Source organism: Microtus oregoni, unplaced genomic scaffold (assembly GCF_018167655.1).
Source record: "Microtus oregoni isolate MIOR12 unplaced genomic scaffold, Mior012 000067F_003, whole genome shotgun sequence".
Lineage (NCBI taxonomy): Eukaryota > Metazoa > Chordata > Mammalia > Rodentia > Cricetidae > Microtus > Microtus oregoni.
In genome coordinates this window covers 384,938-400,158 of record NW_024543956.1, presented here as the reverse complement: position 1 = coordinate 400,158, position 15,221 = coordinate 384,938, and the positions used below count along the sequence as shown (strand labels likewise).

The 15,221-nt window shown below is 47.3% G+C and overlaps 1 pseudogene; it reads right to left on the bottom strand.

The window, feature by feature from the left end:
* Window positions 1–506: 506 nt before the first annotated feature.
* On the bottom strand, window positions 507–682 carry LOC121440340 (annotated as a pseudogene).
* Between the last annotated feature and the right edge of the window lie 14,539 nt (window positions 683–15,221).

Sequence of the window (15,221 nt, the reverse complement as noted above, 5' to 3'; positions counted from 1 at the left end):
TCCCAGACAGGATGTGATATTTATTACTGAACATGATTTAGTAGGGTAGAGGGTAGCACCACAGTAGAAGCCCCGAGGAGTGCGGGGCCCGCCAATGCCCGTGGGACCAGGATTGGTGATGCAGCTGACCCCTCGGCCATCAGGAACGAGTCACTTCTCAGCGACTGTGTCCTTCAGATCAATCTACATTCAGTTTAGTGAAGCCTCACCTCTTTGAGAGAGACAGACAAAGTAGAACTCAGTGAGGACGACCAGGGCAAGAAAGTGGGAGGAAGGGGCTTAATAACACCACTTGCCTCTGGCAGCACGGAGAGCTTGAACTTGGCTTTACGTAGGGCCTCCATCCGATGTTCCTTATTCTGAGGCATGATTCAGGTGGACGTGATGGCCTGGACAGTGAGACCCCTGGCCGTGGTGACCTGAGGCTTCCCTAGGGCACAGCGAATACCTGTCTGGGGCCTAGATTGGAGGCGACATTGAGGTCAGAGCTCGAAGAGCCTTCAGAAGATTGTCTCCAAGGTCCCTTGGGGGAGCCCATACAGGCAACAGGGTGAGGTCACTCCGAACGAGTGTGCTGTTGGCAAGCATTGCACACCAGGCCCCAGTGAGAAGCTGCTGGCAACCATTGCACAGCGCGCCCCGCTGAGAAAGGGGACCTCCCGTGCAGCTTAGTTGGCTGCAGATTTACCTTATCTTTTAAGACACAGTCTCTCAGTGAACATGAAACTCACTGATTTTGTCAGGCGGAGTGGCCAGAGAGCTTTGCGGATGGATCCAGCAATCTGTCCTCCACGCCAGACATGCCGGCTCCAGGGTTTAAGAGTATTGCTGTGCCTGGATTTTCCATGGGCGCTGGTGATCTGAACTCAGGTTCTCAGGTTTGCATGGGAAAACCTAACCCACTGAGCCATGATCCTTGCCCATCATTAATTTTATGGTCAGTAACGTTAGTGTTAGAAATGAATGACATCTGTGGTGCCATTTCATCCCACGTACACATGTGCATGGATGGTGTGCAGCCTCGCCATACTGCTACCTTCTCCCTGCTCTCAGATGCTACATCTCACAAATTTTTCTCTCTTCTCAAGTGCTGGTGTTACAGACACTCACCGTTAGCCTGAGATGTGGTATGTGTGTGTAACTGTGCGTGTGTGTATGTGTCCATGTATGTATGTGCAAATGTGTTCGTTCAGGTTCCCGTGGAGGGTGTCTGACCCCCCAGTGGGGGAGTTATCAGTCAGTCTTGGGACACCTGACAGGGTTCCTGGGATTTGAACTCCGGTCTTCTGGAAGAGCAACAAGTGCTCTTAAACACCGAGCTGTCTCTACAGCACCCTGTGCCGAGGTTTTCAATGGTTCTGGGGATCTGAACTCAGGTCTTCATGCTAATTCAGCAAGCATTTTACCTGCTGAGCCATCTCCCCAGTTCCATGTACATATTCGTTTCGTAGGCTTTGAACTCAGAAATTTTATCCGTTCCTTGTCCACACTGATGATGCATACAGAACACATTCTGTGACAGTTCTCATTATTTCAATGTGTGGCATCTACACTTTGCAAATGTGGGTCTGTCTCCTGTGTCACATCTCAGCTCCAATCACAGTGTCCCAGTCTGTGGGGAGCAGGAAGATCCTTGTGCCCACAGATCTCCTGGGAAACCAGGAACGTTAAGCATGCAGTAATGTCTTCTCAACGGAAAAGATGTGAGACCTGTTCTTCCATCCAGAAGGCTGGGGATTGGAGGTGATTAATAGCCTGGTGATCTTCACTATCTGTTGGACCAGGCCATATCAGGCTCCTACAACCAGGACCAGAGATACCAAATAGCCCAGATGTGTTCAGATCTCCAGAACCTTTGAAAACCTCAGCACAAGGTGATGTAGAGACGGCTCGGTGTTTAAGAGCACTTGTTGCTCTTCCAGAAGACCCGAGTTCAAATCCCAGGAACCCTGTCAGGTGACTGATAACTCCCCCTCTGTGGGGTCTGACACCCTCCTTGGGAACCTGAACGAACATATTTGCACATACATACATATACACATACATACACATGCACAGATACGTACACATACCACATCTAAGGCCAACGGTGAGTGTCTATAACACCAGCACTGAAGAAGAGAGACAGGGTAGAATCCTGGCACTCAATGGCCTAACGCTCTAGACCAATCAATGAGCCCCACGGTCACAGCGTTACCCTGTGTCAAAATAAGTTAGGTGGGTGCCTGGAGTATGTATGGCTTCTACATGCAAAATCATATCTGCCAGCATATGCACATGCAGTTGTGAACACACGCACGCATGCGTGCACATGCATTCACGCACATAAGTTCTACACACATGTGTTGTGGGATTCCCCTCTGTATGCTATGAATAGGTTTTACTACCGTTGGTTAATAAAGAAGCTTCTTTGGTCAATGGCAGGGCAGTACAAAGTTAGGTGGGAAATTTAAAATGAATGCAGGGAGAAAGACGGCAGAGTCAGGCAGATGCCATGCACCTGCCAAAAAAGACAGACACCGGAAACTTACCGGTAAGCCACAGCCTCATGGTGATACACAGATGAGTAGAAATGGGTTAATTTAGGATGTAAGACATAGCTAGGAATATGCCTGGGCCGTCGGCAAAACTGTGTTGTAATTAATAAAGTTTTTGTTGTGACTATTTGGGTCTGGTTGGCCAGGAAATGAACGTGAAGTCTCCACTTACACCTATGATCACATAAACATACGTACCACATACCAAAAGATCTGCACACTCTCTCACACACATATCCACACATGTGTGCTACACATATGAACACATATATATGAACCACATATCAAAAGATTTACACTTGCAAACATACACAGAGGTGGACACATGCATTCAAAAACAAGTGTGTCTACACATAGAACACATATATATGAAGCACATACCAAATGATTTACACACATCTGAAAACATGCAGAGATGCATACATGCACTCACACACAGGTGTGCCACACATATGAACATTTACACATGTACTGCATACTAAAAGTTTTATGCATAAACCTGCATACTCCATACACGTGTATTCACACACACATGTGCTACACATAGGAACACATTTACACATGTACTGCATACTAAAGGATTTATGCATAAACCTGCATACTCCATACACGTCTATTCACACACACATGTGCTACACATAGGAACACATCTACACATGTAGTGCATACTAAAAGATTTATGCATAAACCTGCATACTCCATACACGTGTATTCACACACACATGTGCTACACATAGGAACACATTTACACATGTACTGCATACTAAAAGATTTATGCATAAACCTGCATACTCCATACACGTGTATTCACACACACGTGCTACACATAGGAACACATTTACACATGTACCACATACCAAAATATTCTCTCTCTTTCCCTCTCTCCATCCCTCTCTGTCTCTTTCTGTTTCTCTGTCTCTCATACACGCAGGAGTACACACTCGAATAATACAAGATTCAATGATAGGGAAATGTATTTTTCATCTCCTACTGATAGAATATCTCAAGTAGGAGATATTCAGTGCTGGAAGCATTACTGAAGGTCCATACGATCACAGATATTTTGAACAAAGGGGGAAGTTCCCCTAGATGATTCACAGTTTAGGAAGTACCATGATTCTGGCCAGAGGGGAAGTTCTCTCATTGACTGTGGAGAAATGAATTCTGCTTGTAGAAAATGAGAGATGCCGAACACACACTTGTTTTTAATGCTTCTGCATCACAGGACACAATGAGACAAGTGGTCAGGACGAGGAGAGGCCCCATGCAGAAACATGAGTTAGCATGGGACCATTTTTGTTTAAAAGGGCATGAAACGTTGGGAAGGGAGTGCAATTACATGACTCATACCAGCAAGTCTGAAACAATTCCATATTTATTAAACCAAATGTTTCCAAGTAATGATTTCCCATGGAGCATGTATGTATGTATGTATATATATATGTATATATATGTATATATATGTATGTATGTATACACACACACACACACACATATGAAGGACACCACAGGATAAGAGTCTTAAGTGTACAGAAGACCTTGTCTATCACTGATGTTCACATACTACATGCACAATAAATTTGAATCACAAAACATTCTCAGTTACCGCTATCCATACAAAGGAGGAAATACATAAACCACGAGGAAGTGAGCTATAGGCATACTAAGGATCAACTCTTAATGTGACAGGCAGTTGACATCAGGTAGCAGACCACATTGCATTGAAAGACCTTATAAATTTTGTCGGGAAGTGACATTTTCACATACTCGTCACAATACTTACATCTTTTTTTCTTCAGGAGTTCTAATGAATTCTACCAATTTCACTACTTCTGGGGCACAGTCTTTTCAAGTCTACAGGACGCATTCCCTTTGCAGGGTTATCGTCATTCCCATAGGCTCCATGACTGAACAAATGTAACAGCAGTATACAATGGCAAGAGTGTGCCTCCTTTAACTATTTCTCTGAAGATGACAAGGATGGACCACTCTTGTGCCTTCTAATTTGGTCAAGTGATACTGAGGTACAAGACCCCACTGTATCGACCCCAATGCACTGCTAACCATTAATTACGACGCTACCAAGAAAAACTTGCCATTACGACCCGTGGGCTGGAGGATGCTATAGACATCTCTGGACTGCTGTCACACAAATCCTTCGGTTTACTTGGGTTTTAGCAGAAAGGGGTATCTTTAGGAACAGGAGAACACAAGAAGATGTAGTCGCTGAAGCCGCAAACCACAAGCACCTTCTCCCAGAGAATTTCCATGAGAGAGTCGCTCCCCTCGTATCGACTTTCATTTCTTCAGAGTATTATGAGAATAACAGATCCAGGAGAGACAGTTGACCAGCAGCATTCTCTTGCTGGCGCTGTGAAGCACAAGGACATATTAAACGGACATATTAAAATAAACAGTGCTCGTCAAGCCCCAGTTTACCCTGAAAGGCTCAGTACTTACATTCAGCATCAGAAGTTTTGTTTCCAAGGTGGCTATTAGACGTCTCAGCTCTTCAATGGGGGATTCTCCCCGAGAATCCCTCAGTATTACAAGTTTCTAAAGTGAAAGAGACATGGGCAGAAATCAGCCCCGGTCATTTTGTTTACAAATGCGAACAGCAATATTTAAAAGGGAGTAGATGTGGTGAAAAGACATGGTTTCATTATTCCAAAACAAGCATACAGCATGTGCAACATGGAGATCCGTCACCCACCAAAGAGACACAGACGTTACCACTCCACAACCCACTGCTGAAAGTTCAACCTTGTGGCATTAGCGGGGGGGGGGGGGGCGTGGGGGGGGCGGAGGGTTCGGGGGAAGGGTGCTTTGCCTACCTAGCATGGATCCCTCTCCCCGCAAATCAAGAATGAATCCCAATGAAAACAGAGAGCATGAGGCATGAGCTCATTGACTGCCACTCATTTCTTTGGGAGCTGGAGTAGCTTGTCGTGTACCACTGAATACCATGAAATTAAAACTCATGGTTTCCACCCCCACAGTGCCTTCAGTAGTGTGTGAAATAGCACATGCCACATTTAAATGCTTGTGTGAAATACTGTGGGGGGGGAGCTTATAAAATTTCGCAAGACCTCTTCCCTTGGGCACGCCACCCCTGTGACCTGGTGAACAGCCAGCCCAGCCACAGGGGCAAGCGAGTTGCTGGTTCAGTGAGCCATCCTGAATGATATGAAGGAGAGTGACTGAAGATACCCACGGCTGGCTTCTGACCTTCACACACACACACCCAGAGGAACGTACACGTGCGTGTGCCTCAGTGCACACACACACCCAAGGGAAAATGCACTGTGAAGCAAGAACAGACGGTCTGAAAGGCATCAATGCCCTGTACAATACGAACAACTCTGGATGAAATCACCAAGGCAGCAATTCCTGCTTCAAAGGACTCTACCCACCGTATGTGAACTCTAAAAGTAAAAACTCATTTTGTACTTAGGTTTACATGGAACCATGACACCATGAGGAAAATGCTGGAAGATGCTCTGGTACAATGGTCTTGCACTGTTTCAGTAAAACTCTGACTGGCCAGTAGCCAGGCAGGAAGTAGAGGCGGGGCCAAGAAAACAGAAGAATTCCAGGAAGAGGAAAGTGTCAAGTCTTCAGTTGTGACCCAGTCCAAAAGGAAACAAGATGAGAATGCCTCGCTGATAAAAGGTCCCAAGCCATGTGGCTAACACAGACAAGAATTGTGGGTTGAGATGTAAGATATGAGAGTTAATGAGAAGACTGAGCCAATAGGCCAACCAGTTTATAAATAAAATGTAGGCCTCTGTGTGCTTCTTTGGGACTGAATGACTGCGGGACCAGGCGGGACAGAAACCTCTGTTGACAGGAAGATGTTTACAGGTAACGTTCCGAAGGAATAAGCCAAAGCATGGAAGGAACGCCAGAGTATTCAATGTCCCTGTGTGTGGGTTGCTTTCAGAATGTACAACAGACCTCCAAGTACTGTTCACACAGATCTTTAAATTCTTCCATTCTCTTCTTCTGAATACCCAGAGACTGATGAATAAATTTTTGCTGCTCCTTGAAGATATTCTGAGACACAGACAGTAAAAGATGTAAGAACAATACAGGGAAACTCAGAAATATTACAAAAACGCGACTTTGTATCATATTTATGCAAAACATATACAAAGAAATCACTAGCAATTTTTCAAGCACGATGACCACTTCACACAAGTTATCTAATACTAAAATATTACCATAGTGATGAGAATCTCATTCATTTAATGGAACGTTTTCCTACGTAACAGTATCTAAAACATTGCTGTTAGTTTCTGAAGACTTGAAAACCCATCCATTAGAGACTGTCATAGCTGGTGAACCCTCTGTGTTTACAGAAATTACCCTGAGATGGCCCCAGTGTCTCTCACTCCCTACATAGGAACCCACTCCCTTTTGTTCTTGCCAGTAAGAGTAGAGTCCACAGCTGGCCTGCTTAACAGGCAAGGATTCTGTAAGACTTACGTCGGATACTGTCCTGGACCAATATAAGAATGCACATCTAAGAGTCTTTTGAAACCAATTCCATGAGATGGGGACCTTAAGTATCTCTCCTCTCACACCTAGCAATCTGAGACACAGAGGTAAATTATTTTCCCCAGTGAGCGTGACTAGCAAGGGACTGAACCGTGACTGCGTTCCAACTGGTGGGAATGCAGAATGCAGGGGCCATACTCCTGCCCACTCGACTGGACGGGGGGGGGGGGTCGCCTCCATCTCCCTCCACATCCCAGCCTCGGCCTCCCCACTTTGGAAGTCAGAATCTCCAGGAGGGCAGCTCCATCCTACACCAGGAAGGAAGATTCCCTCAAAGATGGCACTGTCCGGTGTCAGGCATTTATTTGTGCCCCAAAACTCATAAAAACCTCACTCAAATCTCCAGGTTAAAGGAGAGTCAGTCATCCCATGGCTATCACGGATTGAAGCCTTGCCTTCTTCACCTCTGGGAGTGGGCTGGTCTGAACTCCAAGCACTGAAGGCTAAGCCTCCACCTGCTCTGCCGCAGCCACAGGGACTGCTCTCACTCTGCCTCCCTCGTCACTGTGTCAGAAGGCTCTGGTGGGCCTCCTGCTCCTGGTGTCTGCACTTCTTGGGTGGATCAGAAAGGGCTCCCTCTTAAGATACAATCCCATACCTTCTCCTGCACTCTCCAGGCAGTGCCTGCTCACCTGCTACCCCCCCCCCATGATGGCTGCTAACCATCACTGACCTTGTCATCTCTCTGTGGGAAAAGGAACAAACCAGGGGGAAACGGTCAGTGGCCAGTCTCTTGTCACCACATCCACCACCCTGCTTGCCTCCCTAAGTTCTTGTCTCGTCCCTTCCCTCCAGACTTGCTGCAGGAAGCCCTGCTACTTCTGATGCTGACACAATGGATTCCTTGAAAGCTAAGCTGCTTGACACTCACAGCGAGTTTTTTTGCACGTTTCTTGACTTCAGCTGCATCCTCGGATAACTTTCTTTTCAAAGTCTTCATCTGAAGAGAATATTCTTGATAAAGTTTCTGCCTGTGAATGATATAGCAAGGAATAGTGCCATACTCCATCCCAATAGGAAGAAAGTACATTTGAAGCACGACTGACTTGCCCTCACTAACGCTATTGGTGGAGGATGTGGAAATGGCCTCTAAACTATGCAGACAGGGAAAAGGAAGCTGACTGGATTATTTCATTTTACATCACAGCATTTGCTCCTCCCTGCTGAGAGAGAAGTACCTTCCCACGCCTTTGTGCCAGAAAGCTCAGGAAGAACTATTGTTTTACTATCATTCCACAAATATTCGTCTGTCTGACAGACACAACTTGTGGTTAGTTCTCTCTTTCTGAAGAACAGGTCCAAGGAGCATGCACATCCGCTCCCATCAGAGAATTCTGCGGTGGCCTACCTGCTTGCTCTTCCTCACGCTGTGCCAGTGTGGATCTCGGTACAGTAGCACAGTGAACACTGCTCCTGATAGCTATAAGGCTTTGGAGGCATGGGATTTTCATTTCTATGGCACCGAACAGAGGCTCGACCGACTGTGGGATGAATGCTTTGAGGATTTCAAGCTCCAGGTGCCCAGCACGTTCACGTGATGCATACTGTTCCACTGACTCAACAGCAATGTGTCAAAACGGTCATCATAGCCGGGCGGTGGTGGCGCACACCTTTAATCCCAGCACTTGGGAGGCAGAGGCAGGTGGATCTCTGAGTTTGAGACCAGCCTGGTCTACAAGAGCTAGTTCCAGGACAGGCTCCAAAAAAAAACCACAGAGAAACTCTGTCTCGAAAAAACCAACCAACCAAACAAACAAAAAAAAAACAACAACAAAAATAAAAAACGGTCATCGTAATTCATGGCTAGGAAACGCAGCTGACTTCGGTGATGATGTGAGGCTATAACATGACTAAAGAAGTCTACCCTATACAGAAATGCCAAGCCGAACACGTTCTCCTACTGAGCTTCTGGCCCGTGGGGGTCACGGCTATTCCTCAACCTCTAGCTATCGTGCTTACTAACCAAATGTCAAAGCGTCCGGGATAACAGCACCAAGAAGCAACAACCGTACCTTTGCTCGCCCTGGATTTTTAGAATATCCTCAAATTTCAGCTCCAAGGTTTCAGAAGACTCCATGATGATCGCTGTGAATCTTTCGCTGTTGCCCTGAAGAAAGTTCTTATTGGGTTCTGTATCGAAACACATTCTTGAAACCATTACTGTAAAGTTCCGCCAGCTTTAGTTTTCTACTTAGAAAACCACTTGCTATTAATAGAGGGAAACAATCTGTCAATGGCAAGAATATCTGCCTCCTTTCTTTCAGTCAAGAATTTCAGTGGTTATGACCCTGAGGTGAGATTGGAGAGCTGGACTTCAGTGTCTATATATTACAGACAAAACACAGTGAAGGGAACTTAGCAAAACTGGCAAGAAAGGGTTTCAAATCGCTGTGCAATTTCCTCATGGGGCATCATTAAAAGGTAAAATTCAATCAATGTACATATTTATGCTCCAGTTCAAGGACACATTCTGAGGGACTGTTGGGCCGCTTTGTGCAAAACACAACAGTAGTCCGTTTACAAAGATCTCCAAAGGCTCCGAGATTATTGCACAGTCAGATGAAAATACTGTAACTATTGTAGCCATTGGAGCTTTTAGGCAAATTTGACAGGGTAGACACCCTGAATATTCTAACGGGGGAACCACACTGATCGATAAGTCTGTGGTACTGGGGATGGAACCCAGAGCCTTAAGCATAGAAGGCGAGTGCTCTCCCACTCAGCTACCTCCCTATCCTGATTCCTGAAGTTTCCAGAATCGATTCTCTGTCAGAAACCTCTACAGAGCTCCTAGAACGTTCTCGGATTGCAATGTTTTTTTTAACTGTTTGTGTGACTGACTTCTGACAGAGACATTTAAAGCAGGACTCAGTCTGCGCATACAATGGTCCCAGTGCTGACTTCAGCTCCCCACTGCATGTACCATTCTTTACACACTAAACAGTGGTCAGGTATTTAAGGGAGGCTGGCCACCACCCCTACTCACACACACGCAACACACACGCACATACGCACAAACACACAGGGAGAGAGAGTGAGAGAGAGAGAGAAAGAGAGAGAGAGAGGAGACAGAGAGCTGGACTGAAATACAAACAAGTAAAGTAATATGTGGTATTTTGTTTGGATTGTTTTTCGAGACAGGATTTCTCTGTGTAGCTTTGGTGCCTGTCATGGAACTAGCTCTTGTAGACCAGGCTGGCCTCGAATTCACCGAGATCTGCCTCCCTCTGCCTCCCAAGTGCTGGAATTAAAGGCATGTGCCACCACCGGCTGGCTTCAAATGTGATATTAGAAACAGACATATCACTTGTGCGAATCAAAACCTTGAAGACAGATAATTACATCTAATTTTCAAAGATCCCACTGTTAGTAAATAACAGCATCCACACCACAGGTGCCATGTTCTCAATATTGGCAATTAACGTGAAGTAGAGAGTTGGTAATCTAATAAATACTATTTGACACTGTTTGAGAACAAGGCAGTAAACACACTCTCTTGTCTGCCAAGCGATACCTCCCTCGCCTTGCACTTCTTTGGTTGAAACAATTTTCTCAAATTCCTGATATCTCCTAGAATGTACCTTCAAATTCTTCAAATAAATTCTGTATTTTCTTCCTGCAAAGAAATTACCTTTTTACTTCGATGTACATAAAAGGTCATTCTTGTAGTGAGTGGAAGAAGTGGAGGGTGCCACACAGCCTACATACAATTCACATTTCAAGAACAGGCCACCTTATTCCTGTCAGACAGGCTCTATGACAGGATCCGTACTTTGTTGGAGGCATGAGATTTTCATTCCTTACCACATTGAACATCTGATCTACTGTAGGATGCTGCTTTGAGATCCTTCAGCTCAATGCACCCAAGTACATCCACGTGGTGCATGCGCCTTAGTTGCTGCATTTACTTACTTACTTACTATCTCCGTTTATTCTGTTAGTCTGGCAATCAGCAAGGACCCGGAATATCCCCCAGGTTCTGCCATGCCTCCTCAGCCCTCACTTCTGGGCTTAAAGGCTGGGTGTGGCCACGCATGGCTTTATCTGTGGGTGCTGAGGGCCTGAACTCAGGCTGCTGTGTTTGCACCTTAAGCACTCTTCCACTGAGCCCTCTCTCCAGCCAGACTTTTCTAAATTTATTTCGTGAAAATATGAAAACGTATCACCTGGCCTCTTGCCCTTCTGTTCCAGAGGAAGTACCGTCCTCACCACTGACATCAATGACTTCTCTTCCTGGTGTTTTAAAACGAAAGAGGAAAACTATTTTGAAACAAAGTGTGCTGTTCTCATCATCCCCCACGGAAAGCAGTGTCATTATAGTGTTTCTAGATTCCATAGCCAGCATCTGTTCCTTACACTTTTTCAATAGTCATCCGTGAAATCATGAACACACACACATACATGTCACATATACATCACACACAGAGACACAGACATACAGATACACAGACACACACATACATATCACATATACATCACACACAGAGACACAGACACACAGAGACACAGAGATACACACAACACACACACCACTTTAGGCTTGACTCTCAGACCAGTTGGTCCAGGCACCTGTACAGGCCTTCCAGAGAGTCACTGTGACCCATGTGCTCCCGGAGAGGCATGTTGACTAGGCATGTGGCAGGTTTCCTGTGTGGCAGAAATTTCAGGTGGGGGAACCTAAAGGCCCCAAGAAGCTTGAACAAGAGTTATTAGCATCTGAAACCTCCTGCTATTCCAATAAAAGTTCATGCACATAATCCACTCAGTGCTCCACCCACCAAGAGATTTTAGGATGTCCCCCGGGGTGGACACAGCCCTACAGGGCCCTTCTGTTTTTGGTGTTGTTGTTTGATTTTTTTTTTAACCTTGGGTGATGAAATCTGGGGTCTTGGTGTCATGCAATGTGATATGCATGAGCCTTGGATGTGTGCCAGCACTGTCAGGAACTTTCCCACCCACCAAGAGATTTTAGGATGTCCCCTGTGGTGGACACAGCCATATGGCAGCCCATCTTGTTTCTTCAAACCTGGAGTGATTGAATCGGGGTTCCGGGTGTCATCTGACATGAGAATCAGACCTGCCTCGGATGCGTTTCAGAACTCTCAGGGGCTTTCCCACCCACCAAAAGACTTTAGGACGTTACCCAGGTGGACAGAGCCCTACAAGGCCTATCTGGCTTGTTGTTGTTGTTGTTATTGTTTCTGGTTTTGTTTTTTACCTGGGGTGACTGCATCTGGGTTCTTGGTGTCATCCCACGTGGGATTCGGATCCAGCCTTGGACACGTGCCAGCACTCTCACGGGCTTTCTTCTCCCCGCTTGACATGGCTAGAATCTTCTTGGGCTAGACAGGACTCCGGCCACTACAGATACCAGGAGGAATTACAGGATGGCAATGGGAACAGGGACTTGGACTCCACAGGATGTGGCCAGATGCCCTGGCACTTGTACTGCAGCAAGGAGAAGGCAAGAGGATGTCACCACAGTTCAGTTCTGCACCATATCTCTATCTGAACGTGGAGCTCTCAGACCCACTACCTCTCAAGATTGGTCCTCTGCTGTGTTCCCGACCCTTGGGTAGGAAAATCCTGGGCACTGCCGGTGTAGGAGGGTCATCTGTCTATGTGTTACTTTCATTGGTTAATAAAGAAACTGCCTTGGCCTTTTGATAGGCCAGCCCTTAGGTGGGTGGAGTAGACAGAACAGAATGCTGGGAGAAAGAAAGCAGAGTCAGGCAGATGCCATGAAGCTCCGGCCCGAGATGGACGTAGGTTAGAATCTTCCCGGTAAGCCACCACCTCGTAGTGCTACACAGATTATTAGAAATGGGTTAATCAAGAAGTGAGAATGAGCCAATAAGAGGCTGGAACTAATGGGACAGGCTGTGTTTAAATGAATACGATTTGTGTGTTGTTATTTCGGGTGTAAAGCTAGCCATGCGGGAGCCGGGCGGGAGGAAAAGCAGGCCAGCTTGCCTCATCACTACACACTGCCTCCCGCCTGCCAAACAAGGCACCAAATGCCCGTGTCTGGTTGGGAATGCCAACGCATTGACGGCCTACTCAGTCACCTGGGCCACGTCTCCCAGCTCATAAGCTGTCCCACTCAGCCTGCCCAATCCCTGTAGCCCTCTTGACCCCTCCCCAACCTTGCATTCTGGGGCCTTGCTCAGTCCCATTTAGAAGCAAAGCTCCTGAGATCACCCCACAGGTTTCCCTCGGTCCTGCCTCTTTGAGATCCCACTGTCCTGGTGCATGAGCTAAGTAAGGTTCCTCTCGGATCCCTATCACAACTGGGGAGACTCATAACAGAGTTACTCAATGGCAAATCATCCATGCAAGTATTCTCCCACCCTGGGAGCCTCCTTCTCCTCAGCCAGTGGCCGTGCCTATCTAGGCCCCACCTCCCAATGCACATCTCTCTGATGGGCTGCAAAGGCATACACGCCCAGGATTAAGTGTGAAAGAACCCCACCCAAAAGCTAAGCAGCAGTAACGCGATTTTTGCAAGGCTTGAACTTAAAATTCGTAAGTTAAACTAGGACAGGAAAGCTCAACCACAAGACAAGGGTGGAGGGCCAGGCAGGATATCTGATATCTGCGGTTGGCTACCTAGCCCCTGTTATGAGGAACCAACTTGAAAAGGGGGAAACTGAGTAAGGAACCTGCTAGAAAAGGGGAAACTGAGCAAGGGAAACCGTCTACACCCTAGATAGTTAGCCAATTTTTATCTGATTACTTGAGAATCCCCGCAATTGTCCTTGGGTTGAACCTGGCCTTATTTGAATTGTCCAATCAGAACATTGTAACTATGCATCTCGCTTCTGTAGCCATGCTTTCTGCTCCCCAAACCTATAAAAAGCCTACTTCTCCAGCCTAAAGGCGCGCTAGTCTCCCGAGAGACTAAGACGCCCCAGGTACCTGTGTACTGAATAAAAGCCTCTTCTGTTTGCATCCGGAGAGTGGTCTCGCTGTTCCTTGGGAGGGTCTCCCCAGTCTGAAAGACTGCCTACCACGGGGGTCTTTCAAGTGGCCTGAAATGGCACTTGTGAGATCTGGATGCAGAAGTTGCCCAGACGTTGGATGCAGAAGGGGCCCAGTCCTGCCCCACCCCCTGCAGACAGGCATTTCTGTCGAGGCAAGGCCCTTGGGTGCATGTCAGTGGGCCCCAGATGTCCCTTGAGGACTCCAGCTGGACACAAGGAGGAAAACATGGACAGTCACTACTTCCCCTTCTGTACCTCACTGCCACACCCAGCTCTCTTCAAACCTGCCACCCTCAGAACCCCTTCCTCTACTGCCTTCAGCGTCCTATTTCACTACCAGGCAAAAGTGGGTCTTTCAAACTTCACCTCACAGATAAACCTGCGCCCTTCCTCCTCAAGATCCCGCTCTCCTCCCCCAAAGGGCTGTGCATCCCTGCTGACCTGGGCTCGCGATCGAGTCTGCTATTTACCCTGTCCACTCACCTCGGTGACCACACTTGAGAATGCCCCTCTGAGAGGCTCCTTTCCCGCCCCTGTCAGACAGAGGCCCCACCTCTGGCACTCCTGAGGCTGCCTGCAGGCCCTCGCACAGGTGTGACGCTGTCCATCAGTCGCCCATTCCCGACTCGGGCCCTACAGTTGCCTATGTGCTTGATTAAAGTGCCCAGAGTTCCCTTTCAGACCGGTGAGCCTGTCGAACTCTTGCCAGTGGAAGCATCGCAGGAGGACCCAGTTGTCCTGTCAGGACCCACAGACCCCAGGAAGGAAAGGAACACAAAACAGCAGATGTGGAGAGTCCCTACCGCCTCTCTCAGGCCCCTGACTCTGCCCCACCCAGTGTTCTAGGGCTCAGCTGCCTTCATCACCTCTTTTCATTCTTGCCTCTGGCGCCTCTTGCAGCTTGAAGTGGAAGTGAGGCTCCCGAAGTCACCTCACAGGCCACCCTGACCCCTCTCGCTCTGTGGTCCCTCTGTCCTGCGTCAAGAGCTTTCGTCTTCCTGATCCCTCTAAACCACCCCAGGAGCACTGGCACGGTATCCCGAAACCCCCAAAACAAAGAAACAAAAAACCCCGCCACTCACCTACGTGCCTCGGCTCCGCTAGACAGCTTCCCTCCACTCAGAGGTTGGCCACGTTTAGT